Raw genomic sequence first — 20166 nt, forward strand, 5'->3', positions numbered from 1 at the left:
TGAAGGAGAACTTGCAGGTAGTGTTTTCCTGTATCTACTTCCCTTGTCTTTCCAGATGGTAGATGACATGTTACCATATCTCTTGTAAACAGCACATACTTCTGCTACTGTGGTGGAGGAAGTCAATGTTGAATGTGATTCCAAACAAATAGATTGCTTTGCCCTGGATGGTGTTGAGCTCCTTAAGTGTTCTTGGAGTTTTCCTGATCCAGCCAAATGAGGTATATTCCATGCATTCCTGATTTGTGCCTTGGTGGACAGAGTTTCAAGAATCTAGAGGTAAGTTGCTCCTTGCAGAATCTGCAGCCTCTGATTGGTCATGTAATTACAAGAGGTGAAAAGGCCAATCCAGTTCAGTTTCTAGTCAATAGAAAGCCCAGAATATTGACAATAGGGGATTAAGTGATCATAATGCCATTGATTGTCAAGAGTAATAGTTAGACTTTCTTTTGTTGGAGATCATCATTGTCTGATACTTGTATGGCATGACTGGGCACTTCCCACTAATCAGTCCAGGGTTGGACATCGTCCAAGAGTCCACGTCTTGTTGCATATGATACAGACTGCTCTACACACATCTGTGGAGTTTGCAACTGGTGCTGAATATCATGTAATTGTCAGTGAAACCGCCACTTCTGATCTTATGATAGAGGGAAGATCATTGATAAAGCAGCTACGATGGTTGAATCAAGGACATTACTCTGAGAAACACCTGCAGAGATGTCCTGGATCTGAGATGGCTGACATCCAACAACTATAACCATCTTCCTTCATACCAGAGATGACTCCAACCAATGAGGAATTTTCTGTTGATTCCCATTGACTCCAAATTTTGTGCTTTCATGGCTGTTCAAATGCAGCCTTGATGTCCAGGATAGTCATCCTCACTTTCCTCTTTTGTCTATATTTGAACCAAGGCTGCAGTGAAGTTAAGAGTTGAATTCACTTAGGAAACTCAAAGTAACATTGAGCAAGTTATTACTGTGTAAATGCTGCTTGAAAGCGCTGTCAATGATACCATCCAGCACTTTGCTGATGGTCAAAAATAGATTGATCAGCAGTGTTTGTCCAGGTTGGATTGATCCTACTTTTTGGAGACAGGACAAACCTGGGCAAATTTCTAATTGCCAGAAATTGCTGGGACAGTCTGGGACACATTGGTTCTGGAGCACAGGTCTTCAGTAATGCTGCTGGAATTTTGACAGGATCCATAGCCTTTGCAATATCAAGGGCTTTCAGGCATTTTCTCATATTTGGTGAAGTGAATTGAACTGGCATCAATAATGCTGGATCATCTGTTCAGCACTTTGGTTAAAGATGGATGCAATTGCTTTAGTCTTCAGTGTATTTTACACTTGTGTACTAAGCTCCCCTTCCATTATGAGTGGAAATATTTATGCAAATCTCTCCTAAAGTAAATTTTTAAATTGTCCACCTCCATTCACAACTAGATGTGGTGGGATGGCAGAGCTTAGATCTGATTTGTTGGTTGCTGGATTATTTAGCTCTGTCTATCACATACTGATCCTACTGTTGGGCTTGTAAATTGTCATGTGTTGTAGCTCCACCAGGTTGACACCTCATTTCTAGGTATGCCTGGGGTGCTGCCAGCATGCTCTCATGCACTTGTCAATGAGCCAAAGTTGATCCCTGCTCTGATGGTGACAGTAGATCGGGGGAATATGCCAAGCCATGAAATTTCAGGTTGTGATTGAACACAATTTTGTTGTTGCTTATAATTCATTAGCTGATGATTCTTTGATCCATGATTCATTGGCAAGGAGGAGTTGGTTGGTCGGAATCAGCAGGAGTTGTCCTTGTCCATGGTCAACCTGCTGCCATGCCACTTCATGGTTTCCAGAGCTAATTTTGAGGTCAGTCAGTGCAACTCCCTCCAGCATGTATACCATTGTGCCATCACTTCTGCTGGGTCTGTCTGGCTGGTGGGACAGGACATAGCCAGGGATGGTGCTGCTGTATGGAAGCTATGATTTAATGAGAATGACTCTGGGAATAATTTCACTGCTTTCCCTCAGAACAGCGTCATGGGATCTATTATGCTTGCCTGAAAGTGACCTCACTTAATGTCCCTATGGATTTTTAGAAGCAGAGGAAAATAGAGGAATGTGGGGTTATCTGAATTTTGTGACCCTGGAAACTATAGTTCGACCTGGAGAAAGAATGCTGAGTCTGAATTATTCTTCTTGAACTTGTAGTAAGGTAGAAATTAAGTATGTAAATTGACAGTAGGATTGCAGTGCATATTAAAAAAACACAGAATGCAAATTTATTAAATTGTTCACTACTGACTTAAAATATACGGTAATATGCAAATAGAAATACTGTGAGCTATTAAGATTGGCATATCCATGGACACAAGCTGATAGCTATATTGCAAATTATGCTGTATTGAGATTGTCTTTTCAGGTTTGCAATGCATGCTTTGTTTTTCTTTTACAAATCTCTTAAAATAAATCCTGAAATGCAAAGCTACAATTGCCTTAGCAGATGCTCATGCATTTATTGGAGGTAAAATGAAAACTATGGCTGCTAAAAATCTCAAATGAGAGCTGAGAATTATTTAATGACAAAGCACATTAGCAACAGAACCTGAAGAGAACAATTTGGCTTATTTATTTGTAATGCCATAATCTTAAATGCCATGCATTTAAAAAGGCACACCTTTCTCAGTGGAGCCTGTTTTTAGATATTTTACATCAACGTGTTCGGACATGTTATGAGATATTTGGGGCAGCCGATGACTCTTGACCCCAGGTCTGCTGGCCCAGAGGTAGGAATAGCATCAGTATGCCATAACAGCCCTGAGGAGTTAGGGCTCTGTTATACATCTTTAACAGGTGATGGAGTGGTGTGGTAGCATTGTCACTGGATTAGCAATCCTGGAGTAGGGGCTAATGTTCTTGAGAAATGGGTTCAAATCTTAACATGTTAGTTTATGAAATTTAAATTCACTTAATAAATATGGGACTGTGTGATCATGAACCAATTTGTAAAAACTCATTTACGCACTGAGGAAAATTTGTCATCCTCACCTGGTTTGTCTAATATGCAATTCCAGAACCATAGCAGTGTATTTGATAGTTAAATTATCTTGAAATGGTCTCATAAAGCTCAGTTTTATCCTGCCACTATCCAGTCTGATGGAACTGGAAAGACTCCCCCAGCATTAACCAAGGAATTGGAAATGATAGTGGCATGTACAGTACTGTCAACTCAGCAAATGCATCCTTGGTAACCTCTGGGGGTTGCACCAAAATTGGAGAACTGAACTAGACTAGTCATTGTGGTTCCAAGAACAGGCCAGTGGCTTAGAATTTTGTGGTGGATAACTAACTTCCTGCCCCCACCATCTACAAGGCATAAGTCAGGAATGTGATGGATTACTTCCAATGGCCTGGATAAATACAGCTTCAACAATCCTCAAGGAGCTTAACACCTTTCAGGACAAAATAGCCCCATAAGGGATAAGACAACCTGATTCCCAGAGATATTCCCTTGAGGACTATATGGCTATGGTAGTGATGAAAATGTTGACTCACTTTTTTTACTCATTTGGACTACCAATTGAGATATGGTCAGATCTGGGTTCTAACTTTTCCAGGAAATCATTAACAATTTGAGTTTAAAGTAACTTAAATCAACTGTGTATTGTCTGCAAATACAGGGAAATTTGGAGCCGCACCATTAGACTCTCCAAACTGCATTATATAAGATTACATAAAGGAAAGAAGGATGAATGGATAGAAGTGTTGTTGCTTTTGTTGTTACATATTTTGTGATGCAATGCATTTTTAAACTAGTGTTTCATCATATAAAGCCTGTAAAGATCACATTTTTTTATTGAGTCCTGATGAAGGGTCACTGGAACCAAGACATTAACTTTGCTTTCTCTCCACAGATGCTGCCAGACCTTCTGAGTTTCTTCTAAGTGTCTTTTGATTATGGACTGAAATGGAAAAAAGGTGTTACTTTTAAGCAACAAGTTGTTTAAAACAAGCTGTCAGCACTTATAACAAACCCTGTTCACACTGTTATTTATTCAACCAGCGCAGAAAATTTATTTGCAGATGAGCTAGAGCCAGGGAGTGTGTAGAAAATATGATGTGTCTGGCAAAAAAACAAAAAAAAGGTTGGTTCTATAGGTGGAGTGAAAAACAGTTGTTGATAATAAAGGCCTTCTGTCTACTAACAAATATGTGATTGCCTCCAAGGCAACTGAACAGCTTGTGGGCATGATTGAGGTAGCAGAAGACTCTGCACCTTTGGACAGGATGTGCTTTCTTTGTCTCAGCAGTTAAAAATACCTAAAGGCTGAAGAAAGCCAATTTTCTTGCTCTCATTAGTTGCTGTAAGCTGTTTCTTTTATCTAATAAGTCAGAGACTTTATAAGTTAGGAATCTATTGCTTTGTGCCTCTTGCAAGCAATAAAAAGTACCTGGAAATGAGCAGCAGATCCTGGCAAGCCAAAAGAATCATCTCAACAAACCCTGTGGACAAGGACCATTTGAACTGCCTTCACTATTTTTCCCTCCACCCATAGCACCGATTCTTTTTTTGTGTCTGTCAGTGTCTATGCATGTAGGTGAATTTTTATAATGGAGTTAGAATTTTAATCAGTAGATACATATGCTAACATTCATAATCATTTACTGTAGCTAGAATCTATTTATTTGTAAGTAACAGTAATCCTTATTAAGTATAGAAACCTTGTTTATGCTTTCTGTCAACCTGGATCCAAAAGACAGAGAAATTAGGTAATTTTGCGTACTTTTCTGAAATCTTAATTTTTTTATGACTGAGAATAGAGGAGTTTGATTTCCAATGTACTACCATTGATCCACTCCCTTCACTAACAAAGCACAGTTGTAGCAGTGTGTACAATCTGAAAGATATACTTCAGTAACTCATAAAGCCTTCTTCAACAGGTATGTGAAGGACAGGGCAGCAGATGCATAAGAGACGTGGAATGCATTGCCTGGAAATGTGGTGGAGGCAAGTTCAATTGAGACATTCAAGACAATCATAGACTCTCTACAGTGTGGAAATGGACTTTTTGGCCCAACAAGTCCACACACCGACCCTTCGAGGAGTAACCCACCCACCCACATTTCCCTTCTACTCCACATTTATCCCAGACTAATGCACCCAAACTACACATCCCTAAACCAAACCTGGACAATTTAGCATGGCCAATTCACCTAACCTGCACATCTTTGAACTTGGGAGGAAACTGGAGCACGTGGAGGAAACCCACGCAGACACGGGGAGAATATGTAAACTCCACACAGAAGTGGGAATCGAACCCAAATCCCTGGCACTGTGAGGCAACAGTGCTAACCACTGAGCCACCATGCCACCCCTTAAGAAGGCATTAGATTTTTTTTGGATAATAATGGTGTGTAGGAATAAGGGGTAAAGGCAGGAAATAGAGCCTGACTAATAATAGTGCAGTCATGACGGATCAAATGGCTATCTTCTGCAATATAATAATTCTGGGATTGTATACACAGCACCTACACCTTACCTTCCAAGTCATACACCATTCTGACTTGCAACTATACCTTGATTCCTTCACTGTTGCTGAGTCAAAATCTTGCAGCAGTGTTGGTGTATCTACACACCAAGGATTATATTGGCTCAAGAAGGCAGTCCACTGATGGTGTATTTAAACTGCTGGCCTAGCCAGTAACATCCACCTTCCATGAATGAATAAAATAAGTTAGGAAGTTAACTTCAGAAGCATTTAATGTTCTGTGGTCATGAAAGGTATTCAGTAGAAATAACATCATAAAATGTTTACAGTACAGAACAAAACCAATTGGCCAATTTGTGCTGATATTGTCTTTCTGTAAGAGCAACATATCTAGTTCCACTCCCCTGTCTTTTCCCTGTATCTGCAAGTTTTTTTTTCTCTTTAGATATTGACTAATTTTTTTTTGAAAGTCGCAGTTAAATTTGTCTCTACCACACTCTCAGGCCTGAATGCACCACATTCCTGTTCACTGTATAAAACAGATTTTTCTTGTGTTGCCGTCACTTCCTACACCAATCATCTTAAACCAGTGTCTTCCGGGCAAAATTGCTGCTCCATTCTTTATTAGCTGATGAAAGGATATCACCCTATCCAAGAAACCTGTCACAAATCCTACTCATACAATTACAGACTCTCCTCAATTTCCTGGGTGTTTCCCGGAAAAGATAATAATCTTCTGAATGCTGCTGCCTCTAGCCTTGAAAAAAAACTGTATCATTCCATTTTAAAGGCAGTGCATCAAGCATTTGAGAGATGAATTTTAGCATTCCATTTCCAGTCTTTGCATGTTAAATTATGTTTGTTTTTACTGTTTACAGTTAGATGTGCAAAATCCCTGTTCTTGAGCTGTTGGGAAAGGTAATCATTCTATGTTCAGTTCAACTTTATCTTTTATATTTTTCAAGGAGTTTGAAAGAGCCTATTTTCTTAAATAACAAAAGAATAGTCAACAGTTTTTTTTATATTCTTTGTTTTTTTTCCACTAATATTTTCACAGGCTGTTCTAAGGACTAATTTTCTGTTTCATGTCCCCTTTTGAGTAATTGAACAATTATTGTTGCACTGGTAAGAGTTATTAGATGGGTTTTATCACTCATATTTGTATAAGTGTCTGTATTTGCATCATAAATTGTGGGCTGCATCATTAACACATACTACCATTGCAATAATTTGAGCACATTTATTCTCTAGTCTCTTTTCCTTCCTGAAATATAAAAATAATAGGCAGCTGGAAATGTTCACTTTGTCTGGAGGCACTTTTCAGACAGAATTGTCCCTCAATTGTGAAAAATTCAAAGAGGTCTGGTTTACAGATATTTTCTACCGAATTCCTAACTCTGAAAAAATGTTGGTAAACATTTGACTTCAGTGATCACTTTAAAAACACTGTACAGTCATCAGAAAACATGCATTTTTCAGCTATTTGGGTGAAAATTGAAAAAGGTACTTTACGACAAAACTCTATGGGAGACTGAGAATTTAGTTGACAATGAACTAGGTTTATCATAATTTTTCTTTCATTTTTTAATGGTGCCGTGGCCACACAGATACCCACCCTCTTCAATTTCCTGGGTGTCTCCTGGAAATGAACATTGATCTTCTCATGCTGCTGCCTTTCGCCTTGAAGAAAAATACCTTTACCTTCTGTCTGAGTATCTGATGGCCTGAAATTGAACCCTGCATCAAGTATGTATTTTTTGTAACTTTACTTTGAAAGGTAAGGATAATTCATTGGTAAGGATCCACAGTTAAATAGTTGTAGACACTCAAATGGTGCAAGAATAAGTGAAGTACTTGAAGATATTGAGTTTTTTTCTTTTCCATGGCTATAGCAGTCGAAAACATTTTCAATAGCTTCCTCAATGTTTCAGAAACCAAGGGATTCAAAATCTCTGAATGTTCCCCTAAAAAAATCCCTATTATTTACGCATGTAATAGCATAATGACTAATGGTATTACACAATTTTTTTGTGTTTTGTTTTGTACTTTACATGCTAAAGATGAGCTTGTGTTTATACCAACCGTGCCATGATTGATTCGGAGAAGGAGCCTGATGAAGGAGCAGCATTCCGAAAGCTCATGCTTCCAATTAAACCTGTTGGACTATAACCTGGTGCTGTGTGATTTTTAACTTTGTGCCATGATTAGCATTGATGATGATGTAGGGAAGGCCAAAAATAAACCAGTTCCTGTTACCTCCCCATTTCCCACCCTGAATGTATTGTCAAAGGCATTACATACCTAATCTTTGCCACTGGTCATGTTTGGTTATTCACAAGACATTTGAATTAGTATGATCTAATGATCTCAGCTGCAGGCTAGCCAATCACTGGAGATGTACTGTAAACACCATCTGTAGCTGCCTCATCTGCCAAACATGAAGCAAGTAATGATTCAAGGCTGGTTAAATAGATTAGCAGGTTTAAAAATGCCAATAGGAAGTACTGCTACACATGCTCAGTTGATAATATAATTAATGGGACGTGTTTTAGAAATCAGAGTGTTCCAACTTCACTAAACCTCAAATTTATTATTGTAATTGGTTCCTGAATATTTAGTATCATCAGTATGGTTCACAGCTAATAAATACTGTTTCATGTTAGATTTTTAAAAAAACTAGTAACGAAAAGAGTGTAAGAAAGATTAATTGCAAGTATATATTTATGTAGAAAGATTGTGCCTCTGGTCCATTTTTGCTTAAGTTGGTGTTTCCTTACAGCAGTTTAGCAGGATATCTTCCTATTACATTTTACACATATAGCATTCCATTTGGCTTTTTGCTCCTACCTTGTCCAGAAAAAAAATCATTATCACACAGTGAATTGTCATTGCATAATACTTGTTTTTACCAGGTTAATTGACTGAAAATCAGTCAGGAAACTGTGAGAAGATGGATGAATAGCTATATTGGACTTGTCAAACATCTTGGCAAAGTATGATTCTTAAATTTTATTTGTTTAATATGCATTTAATATTTACACAAAATCTGCATTCTTATTGTATATTTCATTGAGAAAAGGGAGTAATGTAATGCTGATGTTAAAATGCCTGGCAATTGCTAAGTTAAATAATTTGAAATGGCCACTTGCTGTAATTGGCATTCTGGAGGAATATCTTTAAATACTATATGTAAAATTGTATAGAAGCCAGGTTTTGTATTCGTATTGCCTATTTTCTTCAGAATTTTTCTTGAGAGTGGTACCTGCATTTACACATGGGCAAGTCAGTAGCTGTGAGCTGCACTGCTGGCTTTGCAAATTCATAATTAAATCCAAATTGACAGAAAGTGCAAGATTTATTCTTGCCTTTTCTGTTAATAGTATCATGGTGCATTGCAGAAAGGAGTAGTCCTTCAGAATTTCTGCAACTATGGAACACTTGTGGAGGTTATCAGATCTCCTCAAGCCAAACATTTTTGACTAGCTATTATGCATAATACAGCACCCATATGGAAGGCCCAAAGTTGGAAGCACTGAATCCATACTTTCCACATCTGACTATCTGCAAGTGAATTTTTCCATTTGTAGGGTGGGGGAGGTGTTTAAAATCATTAAAAAAACTTCGAAACAAATGAGTTATGTGAATGTAATGGACTATTCTGGTGATAACAGCATGAGTACAGTGTTTTGATTCTTGATTTCACCTCAGTTTCAGAAGACATTGTTAATCTTCAAGCCTAGATTAACCTGCACATTAATGGTAATAAAAATTATCTTGTTTTCTGGGGAAATATCATAAAGCGTTTCATTGTGAAGGTTTCAATAAAACCTTTCCCTCTTGTAATGAAATAAATTCCTAAGCAGTCCTGAAAATTATGAACTTTTAAATTGAGAAACAAAAGGTGTCAGAAACTTGAGTCTATGGTGAAAAAATGAATTCATCATTCAGTGTGCAAGTGGTGTTATACCATGTTAAGTCATGGAGCATCATGATTTGGAGGTGCCAATATTGGACTGGGGTGTACAAAGTTAAAAATCACACAACACCAGGTTATAGTCCAACAGGTTTATTTTGAAGGATTAGCCTTCGGAGTGCTGCTCCTTCATCAAGTGCTCCGAAAGCTAGTGCTTCCAAATATACCTATTGGACTATAATGTGGTTGTTGTGTGATTTTTCACACTGGAGCACCATTATGTACCAGAAACAGCAATCAAAAGTGGAGGATATTTTTGGCATTAGACTGGTGATTTGGTTATACAGCACACTATAAGAGGACTTTGACTGTTTGGACACCCAATTCTAAATTCAAATTCACAAGCAGCAGGAATATTCTGGTTTTCTGTAATTCCAGAGCACCGTAAAATCACTGAACAATTGAAACCAGAATAGTGACAATTGCATTAGAGGAAGAATCCCCCAGCAATTAAAAATTGCATGTTCGTGTTGCCTCAAGTCTTCTTAATTCAGTTTTTACTTTCATTTTCACTACATACATTTAGTGTGATGTGCACACCAAGTGAAAAATGGGTTGTGTTAAAATTCACAGTGCTCCTGTGCTGATCAAAGATCAGAGGAAGGGATATGGAACCAGTGAACCTTGTAAACCCATGAGTAATGATAAAGTTCTGCTCTGTGGAACATTATGATGAGAGACTGGGAAATGTTGATATTCAGAGAGAACTGGATGATATGATTAAATGGAATTAACATGGAGGCACAGAGTTCAGTTAGGTAACCAAATGGCATGTTAACCTTTTTTTTTCAAAAAGTTTAGAAGTATGAAGAAGTCTTACCAGAATTGTACTGGGCTAGGGTGAGACTACAGTTTGAGTCCTGTGTACAATCTTAGCCTCCTTATACAGAAAGATGTATTAATATCAGAAGGTGTGTAACAAAGCTCCACTAGACTATACCCCTGCATGAGAGGATTGTCCTATGACGAGTTGTGGAACACATTGGGACTAAATCTCTGGACCTTAGAAGAATGAAACATATATTCATTATGTTTAGGAACATAATTCCTAAAGGAATCAATAGGATAGATGCTCAAAGAACATTTTATTTGTCGGGGAAATCTGAGAGTCTTCATCACAGAATAAGGGGTTGGCCATTTAGAATGGAAACAAGAAAACAGTCCTTCACTTAGAAGGTTGGGATCATTGGAATTCTCTATCCAAAGCGGCTGTGCATGCTCAGCCATTAAATTATTCAAGAAAGGGATTGATTTTATTTGAGAATTAAGACTCATAAGCAAAACAAAATAAGACAACAATTAAAGTTAACAGACATGGTATGATTGGGACTAGTTGAATAACAGACATCTAACGAGAACATTTTGCAGAAGTAAGCACATATTTGGAACTTTTATAAATGATCAATTGTATCAGACAATTAGGACCTGAAAGTGTTGACCAACAAGGCAAGTTCTGCCCACCAGGATGTAAAGATTTGCTAGCGAGGTGCCAACCAGATTACGCTTTCGAGTCTAATAAGTTAAGGTATGCACTGAGGTGAAAGGCTTTGAGGTGGAGGGTGGAGAAGACAGTCTTGCAGTACATCATCTGAGGTGATATTGGGTTCTTCCTCAGAGGTGAAGAAGAAACTGATGTTCAGTGTGGCTGCTCTCTTCAGGATTGAGGAAGTGTGGCAGCAGCTGGTGCCTGTAGAATTGAGGTAGAAATCTGAGCATGCTATGAATATTTTCGGCATGGTGAGAATGGGAGAGCACTGCAGCACAGCACATTGAAGCTTATTTGGCTGATGGAATGTGGAGTTTTTGATTTCCAATCAAATGTGCTCTCTGTCCTCTCCCACTAACTCAAGAAGATTCTCTTTGAAAAGAGTGGCCATATTAACACCCATCTTTGCTCTTCTAGCCATATGTTGAGAATCTTTCTCCTGCAAAGAGACAAAGGTTGGGATTGAGTGAGATGAAAATGGCTGGAATGAGCTGTTGGTGTTAGTGCAGGAGTAGGAAAGGTGATGAGGTGTTCCAAGGGAGTGACTGGGAAGAAAGGAGGAAGGCTTAATACTTTGGGAGGATGAAGTCCATGTGAGTGGTTGAGCGAAGATGCTGCATGCAACAGTGAGAATGGTAGGCTATGACCTTTGGAGGAAAATGTGTACGACGGTAGAGTCAGAGTGAGTGTGAGCTAGCAATGATGAAACTTTATTGCTGGAACAGCACAGCAGGTCAGGCAGCATCCAGGGAACAGGAGATTCGACGTTTCGGGCACAGGCCCTTCTTCAGGCAATGAGAAAATACTGGCATTTTACAGCACAGAAGGTGATTGACTAACTTGCAGCATTTTTGTGTATTTCTCTGCATTATGGTCACCACATTGACAGAGGGATTGCTATCCTTGACCAGGCTGGAAATATTTGATGTTATGCTCTCCTCTCGCAGTCCCAAGGGAAAAATGCAGCCCTCTTTTCCATCAACCCATCCACCAGGACGTCCAATAGTTCCTCGCTTTTAGCATTTGATCTTGTTCATACTTGGGGTTTAGATGTGATGTTAATAACATTCTAACAGCAATGGCAGTTCTGCCTCTGTGAGCACACTATTCAACAAGAGGTTGGGGGAAGCTAGTCATACAATTCATAAGATGCGTGGTGCCGTATAGGTGAGAAAAGTTGACAGGTTCACAAAGGCAAACCCTTCATTAAACTCCTTGAAATTGGCAGGCAATAGATGAAAACATTTAGCTCCATTTTTTTCTGAAGGGCAAAACTTTTTTTTATTGTTTGACTGAAAACATTTATTTAAGGACCATTATCAGTGCAACACTATGCCTTTTCAATGTAAAATAGCACCAAACGCTTAGAGTAAATTCTGAAAGGGTGTGAACTGTCCATTATCTCTTAATAAAAGTGTATGAAAACTCCAAATCATCAGGAAAACATCACCCAGTTCAATGTCCTTCTCTATCTTTGGAGATAGTATTTATTCTTTAAAGTACTTCAATAATATTTGAACAATTAAAACAGCAAAACAAAAATAATTTTGAAATATTTTAAACCTTTTCAATTGTTACAGAAATTAAGAAACATTTCTGAAAAGTAACTTAAGAAAATAGAGGCTGAAAAATCTTCATGAAGACGCCAGAGTTCTTATTGATAAAGTCTTATTGCAAATCGTCTTCTATATCTGGTCATTTTAAAAACAGGACAAGCTGTGGAATTCTTCCTGAAGAAAATGCAAAACACTGAATAATTAAATCAGCTATGTCTTCATAAAAAATTAGAAAATTCCTGCAACAGCTTTCAAGGAAATCATTTAAATAAGTGACGCAATGATGGTTAACTGTAATGACAATGAAGAAAGATATTATAACTCTAAGCAGATTTAAAATCACAAAACCCTCAGATACAGAATTAAATTGGACAATGTGGAAGAAGCAATTCATACAATATAGATCACACTAATGCAGGAAAGGGAAACAATTCCACAGAAAGTACAAAGATAAAAAAAACTGCTGACCCACCAAACAAGTTATTCTCACCTGCACAAAGAGGTTAACATCTTACAGCAAAGATCTTTGGAAGAAAACCCAGTGTAACAAGGACTACCTTTATTAGCACACGTTATTATCCATTCATATATCACCTTTGGAAGATAAAAATCAATAGATCAGTGGGGTAATAGGTGTCTCATCTGAACCAGGTATGACACAGATCACACAGGTTACTGGTCATCAAACTAGTTTCAACCTTGACACTGAGGAGGTCATTATTATATCAGCTGAGAAAATCTCTTGGCTGGTGAAAATGAAGCTACTGATAATGCAGACAGAACATTACTTAAATCAAAAGGAATGCAGCAAGCAGTCTTAAAATTCAGAGACCAATGCTGTTTGGAGATGTTGTACACCATCAGAGACTGGCACTTCTCACTTCTGAAGAGAAACTCATGCTTTGGTTTTAAGATTCTACAGTATGCTGAAATACTTCAATCAGCTGGAAGCTGAATACTAATCAACATTTCTTTACTCAACAAGAGGAAGACTTCATGGGTCTTTGAAATGTTTTGCTGAACCCAAGAGAAAAAAATACACTACTTGAGATGAATTATGTTACTCCTGACACCTGAACGATCAGAAGATATTGTCACAGGCTTGGAGGAATTATTCAACTGTCTTTCAATCGCAGAGAAATCTTCAAAATCTGATCATCAGATATCCTGGACATCACAAACAGCAGGAGTTAGGAATAAACTCTTAATCAATTCAACTATTTAGAAGAATCAGCTCATAGTCTTGTATTGAACTCGATAAAATGATGTTGTTATCCAAAATAATACAACAAGCACTGAAGGATCACATACCTCATTACAACAATAAAAGAACAAGATTAATTCTTTCAAAAACACAACCAGCTTCTCTGACATGATTTGAAGAAATTAGACCCTCCAAGGGAAATAAACCTTCAACAAAGACTTTGATGCCAGACCATTTGAAAATCAAAGATTTACCAAGGTTTCAGTGTGGTGACAAACTATGCCTGATTATCTTGTCTTCAAGCAGCAGACTTTTAACCCAGTTAAGTCACTGGTCATTTATGAGGTCAGAGACTTGGGGAGAGAGGAGGCTGTGGTAAACCTACTAATTTGAAATAATTGCATAAAATATTCAAGGTCATAGAGATGTACAGCATGGAAACAGACCCTTGGGTCCAACCCGTCCATACCAACAAGATATCCCAACCCAATCTAGTCCCACCTGCCAGCACCCGGCCCATATCCCTCCAAACCTTTCTTATTCATATACCCATCCAAATGCCTCTTAAATGTTGCAATTGTACTAGCCTCTACTTTTGTTTTCATAAAACTGAAAAATGCACACCATAGCTATAAGGTACACTGTCATAAAATCATAGAAGCCCTGCAGTGTGGAAGCTGGCCATTCTGCCCATCAAATCCACACCGGCCTCTCCAAAGAGCATCCCAACCAGACCAAACCTCCTACCCTATCCCTGTAACCCTGCATTTCCCACAACTAATTCCTGATGAAGGGCTTTTGCCCGAAATGTTGATTTTCCTGCTCTTCGGATGCTGCCTGACCTGCCGTGCTTTTCCAGCACCACTCCAATCTTGGCTCTGATCTCCAGCATCTGCAGTCTTCACTTTCGCCCATGACTAATGCACTTAACCTGCACATCCCTGGGCAACTTAGCATGCCCAATCCATTTAACCTGCACGCCTTTGGACTCAATTCTCCCAAAATCAGTTCAAAATGATTCTTCACTGCTGAGGGGTTTCTTCTCTTTACTTTGTTAATCTGATAACGTCTAATGGGGATGTGTGGGAGACTGACTGGTTATGCTGCTCTAACCTTGGATGCCAGTACAGGAATAGCCTGGGGAAGGTCTGACTTCACCCCACCCGGTCTCACTTCCACAATTCACCCCCTCCTCCACTTTATGTCCTGCTGCTATTGTGTCCCCATCCAACCCACCCCCAACAACACTCCCCCACCCTCAGCCCTTTGCTGCCCTTGTTTTGGCACCACTGTAAGTTGCATCCACTTACCTTTCATTCAGTTCCCTACTCTTTGGTTTCTGACTGGATTCAGTCAGATTGGTTGGTGATGGGGTTCTCTTTCACCACACTATTTTGCCCCCACACCATCTCACCATCCCCAAACCCCACCCTCCAAATGAGAGAAGCCCCATCACCAGACAATGCCCCCTACAGTGTCAGAGTGGCTGTTCAGAACAGGGAAGACCAGGGCAGGGTTTCCCACAGACTTTGCCTGTGGTAGGACAGAATATCATGCCACGTCCTGCCCAAAGCATTGGCAAGAGAATTGAAACCAATGTTGAACATATCCAGCAGCAAGAAAACATGTGGTTAATGCATACTAAGATCAGTTTGGATGTGTGGGTGTTCCTTAATGTCTGAAATAAACCTGAGGTGTTTGTTTCTGTAATTAGCACCTATAGGTTCAAACTGAATGCTGTTGTTATAAATTCCTCACACTACCATTTTTAGACAAACAGCAAAACAAGTTGCCAGCTGGGCGAAGGGACCAGATAAGGCGAGTCTTTTCGGATTCCTTGCTGCAAAATTCTAGTCATGCCGCTCCTATCATTTGAGTCCCTTTGCTGCCTATCTACTGATCAAGGGGGAGATTGAGACATTTTGTAGGTAACTAGACCTAATCACATCATGATCACTGGTTTAAAAAAAACAGTCAAAAGCACAGTGGGGTAACATGGTGGCTCAGTGGTTAGCACTGCTGCCTCACAGCACCATAGACCTGTGTTCGATTTCACCCTCAGGAGACTGTGCGGAGTTTGCATACTCTCCACATGGGTTTCCTTCGGGGGCTCTGGTTTCTTCCCACAGTCCAAAGATTTGCAAATTAGGTGGATTGGCCATAATAAATTGCCCATAGTGTACAGGAATGTGCAGGCTGGGTGGATTAGCCATTGGAAACATGGGAGTACAGGGACAGAGTCAGGAGTGGGTCTGGGTGGGATGCTCTTTGCAGGGTCAGTGTGGATTCAATAGGCCAAGTGTATGGTTCTATGATTTCAGAAAAACACCTTTACACTAAAGGAATCAGTTCTTCAGATCCATCAATATTCTTCTCAGACATCTCCTGCTTTCAAAGATGGAAATTGGACCACTCGACAATGTTAGAATATCGTGTTCATTGGGCCAGCAAAGTTAATCTTGAAATGTTTAAATTCTTCAAACCAAAGGGAAACTGCAGACCAATTATTGATATAAACCTTGATTTTATTTGAAAAAAACAAGCTCAGTGATGTCAATGATACTTCACAATATTAGATACTACTTCTCAAAACTTGCCAAAGTCCCTCTTAGAACAACAGTTGCCAAAACATACTGCACCAGGGTAGCCAATGATTCAATACTTGATTGCATCTAAAACATAGACTCTTCATTGTGTGCAATGACCTGCTGATTGATGCTGATCTGAGGCTTGTGCAATACTTTGCTTTGCTCCGCAGTTTCTCTGCCTTGAGGATGTGATTATCTCAGCACTGTGTTGCATGCTTTGAACTCAATGTTTCATTAGAAGAGAAGCTCAAGCAATAGTCAGTACAAATCTTCATTTCATGGTCTCGAAGGGATTATGTGCAAAATAGACCTTCAGATCATTTCCAGTTTCAAATTGCCATGTCACTTTATAACTTTTCCTCATCCCTGGGAGCAATGACTCATGCCTTCACATTATTCCAGCCTTCTGGTATCTCATTTAAGTGATCGTGTGTGAAGTTAGGCAACACGGTTACAAAACGCGCTGAATGTTAACATTTTATGACTAAGTGTGAGTTTCGTCCAGTTTCACAGTGAGTTTCCCACCACAGGGCTGGAAAGGAGCAGTTACCGACGGAAGATATATAATTGGGGAAAAGGAAATTATGATTCTATCAGACAGGGGTTGAGAAATACAGACTGGGAGCAATTGTTCCACAGAGAGGGCACAGTAGACATGTGGAGACTGTTTAAGGAGTAGTTGTTGCGAGTGATGCACAAATTTGCACAAATTTGTTTCTCTGAGAAAGGTAAGAAGGGGTAAGATTAAGGAACCTTGGCTGACAAGATCAGAGGAGCTTCCGGATTAGTGGTGCTGGAAGAGCACAGCAGTTCAGACAGCATCCGAGGAGCAGTAAAATCGACGTGTTGGGCAAAAGCCCTTCATCAGGAATAAAGGCAGAGAGCCTGAAGGGTGGAGACATAAGCTAGAGGAGGGTGGGGGGTGGGGAGAAAGTAGCATAGAGTACAATAGGTGAGTGGGGGAGGGGATGAAGGTGATAGGTCAGGGAGGAGGGTGGAGTGAATAGGTGGAAAAGAAGATAGGCAGGTAGGACAAGTCATGGGGACAGTGCTGAGCTGGAAGTTTGGAACTGGGGTGAGGTGGGGGAAGGGGAAATGAAGAAACTGTTGAAGTCCAAATTGATGCCCTGGGGTTGAAGTGTTCCGAGGCAGAAGATGAGGCGTTCTTCCTCCAGGCGTCTGGTGGTGAGGGAGCAGTTAGAGGATTATAGGCTTGCTAGAAAGGAGCTCAGAAATGGACTGAGGAGAGCCAGGAGGAGGCACAAAAAAGGCTTGGCAAAAAGGATTAGGGAGAACCCAAAGGCATTTTACTTATACATGAGGAATAAAAGAATGATCAGGGAGAAGATAGGGCTGGTCAGGGATAGCGTTGAGTCTGAGCAGATAGGGGAAGCCCTAAATGGGTTTTCTGCTTCAGTTTTCATTAAGGAAAGGGACCTTGTGAATAAGAACTTTGAGGAGCTGGGATACAAGCTTAAACAGATCAAGATTGATGAAGTTGATGTGCTAGAAATTTTGGCGAACATTAAGATTGATAAGTCTCCAGGGCCAGACCAGATTTATCCGAGGCTGCTCCGGAAAGTGAGAAAGGAGGTTGCTAAGCCGCTGACGAAGATCTTTGCCTCCTCACTCTCCATAGGAGTCATACTGGAGGATTGTAAGGAGGCGAATGTTGTTCCTCTTTTCAAGAAGGGTAATAGGAAAATCCCTGGCAATTACAGACCAGTCAGTCTTCCGTCTGTGGTCAGCAAGGTTTTGGAAAGAATTCTGAGGGATAGGATCTATGACTATTTGGCAAAGCATAGCGTGATTAAAGGCAGTCAGCATGGCTTTGTGAGGGGCAGGTCATGCCTCACAAATCTTATTGAGTCCTTTGAGGAGGTGACAAGACAGGTCAATGAAGGTAAAGCAGTGAATGTGGTGCATATGGACTTCAGCAAGGCATTCGATAAGGTTCCCCATGGTAGGCTCATCCATAACGTCAGGAAATATGGGGTACAGGGAGACTTGGCTACATGGATTCAAATTGGTTGGCTGACAGAAGGCAGAGAATAGTTGTAGATGGAAAGTATTCTGCCTGGACGTCAGTGTTGAGTGGTATCCCACAGGGCTCTGTTCTTCAGCCTCTGCTCTTTGTATTTTTTATAAATGACTTGGATGAAGAGATTGAGGGGTCAGTGAGTAAATTTGCAGATGGCACAAAGGTTGGAGGTGTCATTGATAGTATCGAGGGCTACTGTAGGCTGCAGCACAACATAGACAGGATGCAGAGCTGGGCTGAGAAATGGCAGATGGAATTCAACCTGGATAAATGCAAAGTGATGCATTTTTGAAGGTCGAACTCGAATGCTGAATATAGGATTAAAAATAAGATTCTTGGCAGTGTGGAGGAACAGAGGGATCTGGGTGTGCAAGTATATAGATCCCTCAAAGTTGCCATCCAAGTGGATAGGGTTGTTAAGAAAGGTGTTTTGACTTTCATTAACAGGGGGAATCGGGTTTAAGAGCCACAAGGTTTTGCTGCAGCTCTACAAGTCCTGGTGAGACCACACTTTGAATATTGTGTCCAGTTCTGGTTACCCTACTATAGGAAAGGTACAGAGGCTTTGGAAAGGGTGTAAAGAAGGTTTACCAGGATGCTGCCTGGACTGGAGGACTTGTCTTATGAAGAAAGGTTGACTAAGATTGGACTTTTCTTTCTGGAGAGAAGGAAGAAGAGAGGTGACCTGATTGAGGTATATAAGATGATGAGAGGAATGGATAGTGTCAATAGCCAGATACTTTTCCCCAGGGCAGGATTGACTGGCATGATATTAGGAGAAATATATTAGGAGAAAAGTATAGAGGGGATGTCAGAGGAGGGTACTTTATGCAGAGTTGTGAATGCATGGAATGCTTTGCCAGCGGTGGTGGTGGAAGCAGAGTCATTGGGGACAATTAAGCGACTGCTGGACATGCACATGGATTGCAGTGAATTGAGGGGTGCATAGGTTAAGTTATTTAATTTTACATTCGGATTAATCCTCTGCACAACACCATGGGCCAAAGGGCCTGTTCTGTGCTGTACTTTTCTATATTCTATGTTCTTGTTCATGTCTCTCCATATCTCACAAACCTCATTGTGTTAATTTCCTTCCCTGCACCATGGCATCCCTCACACCCAATTCTAGCCTCATTCTACCATTCATTCCACAAGGAACAACTCTCTGTTGTCAGGTTATCTTGCAATGAGCCAGCATTCCTGGTGCTGGGACCAGCTTTAAAAGGCCGCTATGCACCCAATTGAGTGCAGTGAGTCTGTAGTGGCCCACATGGTTCCTGGGATTTGGCTCAGACCTGGTGGTCAAGGCCACCCCACTGTGTGTGAGGTTCTTATGGGTGGGGTGCTGCAGATTGTGAACGTCTTCTTATTCCAGGCCTGGCAGTTGTAGGCCACAACAATAGATAGCTTGGTAAGCGCAGTGTCACCTGTCTGAGGGAATGCCCTGCAATGTAGCAAGAAGGTCATTGGCATTCTCTACTCCGCCAGTGCAAGTGCCACCACCTATGCTCTGATACCTTACATTCATGCTCTCTGTACTACTTCATCCACATCACCAAGGCTCATGCTCTTAGTGTTGCCTCCAGCATCTTCCCTTAGTCACTGTCACCCACTTCAACCCTTGTAACTAGCTCGTATAACTGTGGAAAGTGTGTACATGTTCAGCTTCTGACAGAGCATATTGCAGCACTGAAGAAAGAACTAGATGACCTCAGGCTCTTCCGAGAGAACGAGATCTTTCTGGACAGGACCTTCAGCGAGATTATTACACCGAGCATACCAGAAGAGAGTAGAAGGGAGAAGGCGATGAGGAAGGCAGAGATG

At 40.3% G+C, this 20166-nt stretch overlaps 2 long non-coding RNA genes across 5 annotated transcripts in view; one reads left to right on the forward strand and one right to left on the reverse strand.

The window, feature by feature from the left end:
• The window catches only part of LOC122558940 (uncharacterized), an 84459-nt gene that overhangs the window by 42729 nt on the left and 21564 nt on the right, over positions 1-20166 (forward strand). For 2 of the 4 annotated variants that reach the window (XR_015759378.1, XR_015759380.1), the window contains exons 3-4: positions 7102-7240; positions 8407-8487. This is a non-coding gene — a long non-coding RNA (uncharacterized LOC122558940). Of the gene's footprint in view, positions 1-7101; positions 8488-20166 lie in introns of all 4 variants that reach the window. The other 2 variants (XR_015759377.1, XR_015759379.1) reach the window with 1 other exon arrangement.
• LOC122558943 (uncharacterized) overlaps positions 12414-20166 on the reverse strand; it is a 61607-nt gene continuing 53854 nt past the window's right edge. Inside the window, exon 3 of the long non-coding RNA XR_015759381.1 lies at positions 12414-13103. This is a non-coding gene — a long non-coding RNA (uncharacterized LOC122558943). The remainder of the gene's footprint in view (positions 13104-20166) is intronic.

Source organism: Chiloscyllium plagiosum, unplaced genomic scaffold (genome assembly GCF_037043375.1).
Source record: "Chiloscyllium plagiosum isolate Xiang-an unplaced genomic scaffold, Cpla_swu_hap1 HiC_scaffold_14, whole genome shotgun sequence".
Taxonomy (NCBI): domain Eukaryota; kingdom Metazoa; phylum Chordata; class Chondrichthyes; order Orectolobiformes; family Hemiscylliidae; genus Chiloscyllium; species Chiloscyllium plagiosum.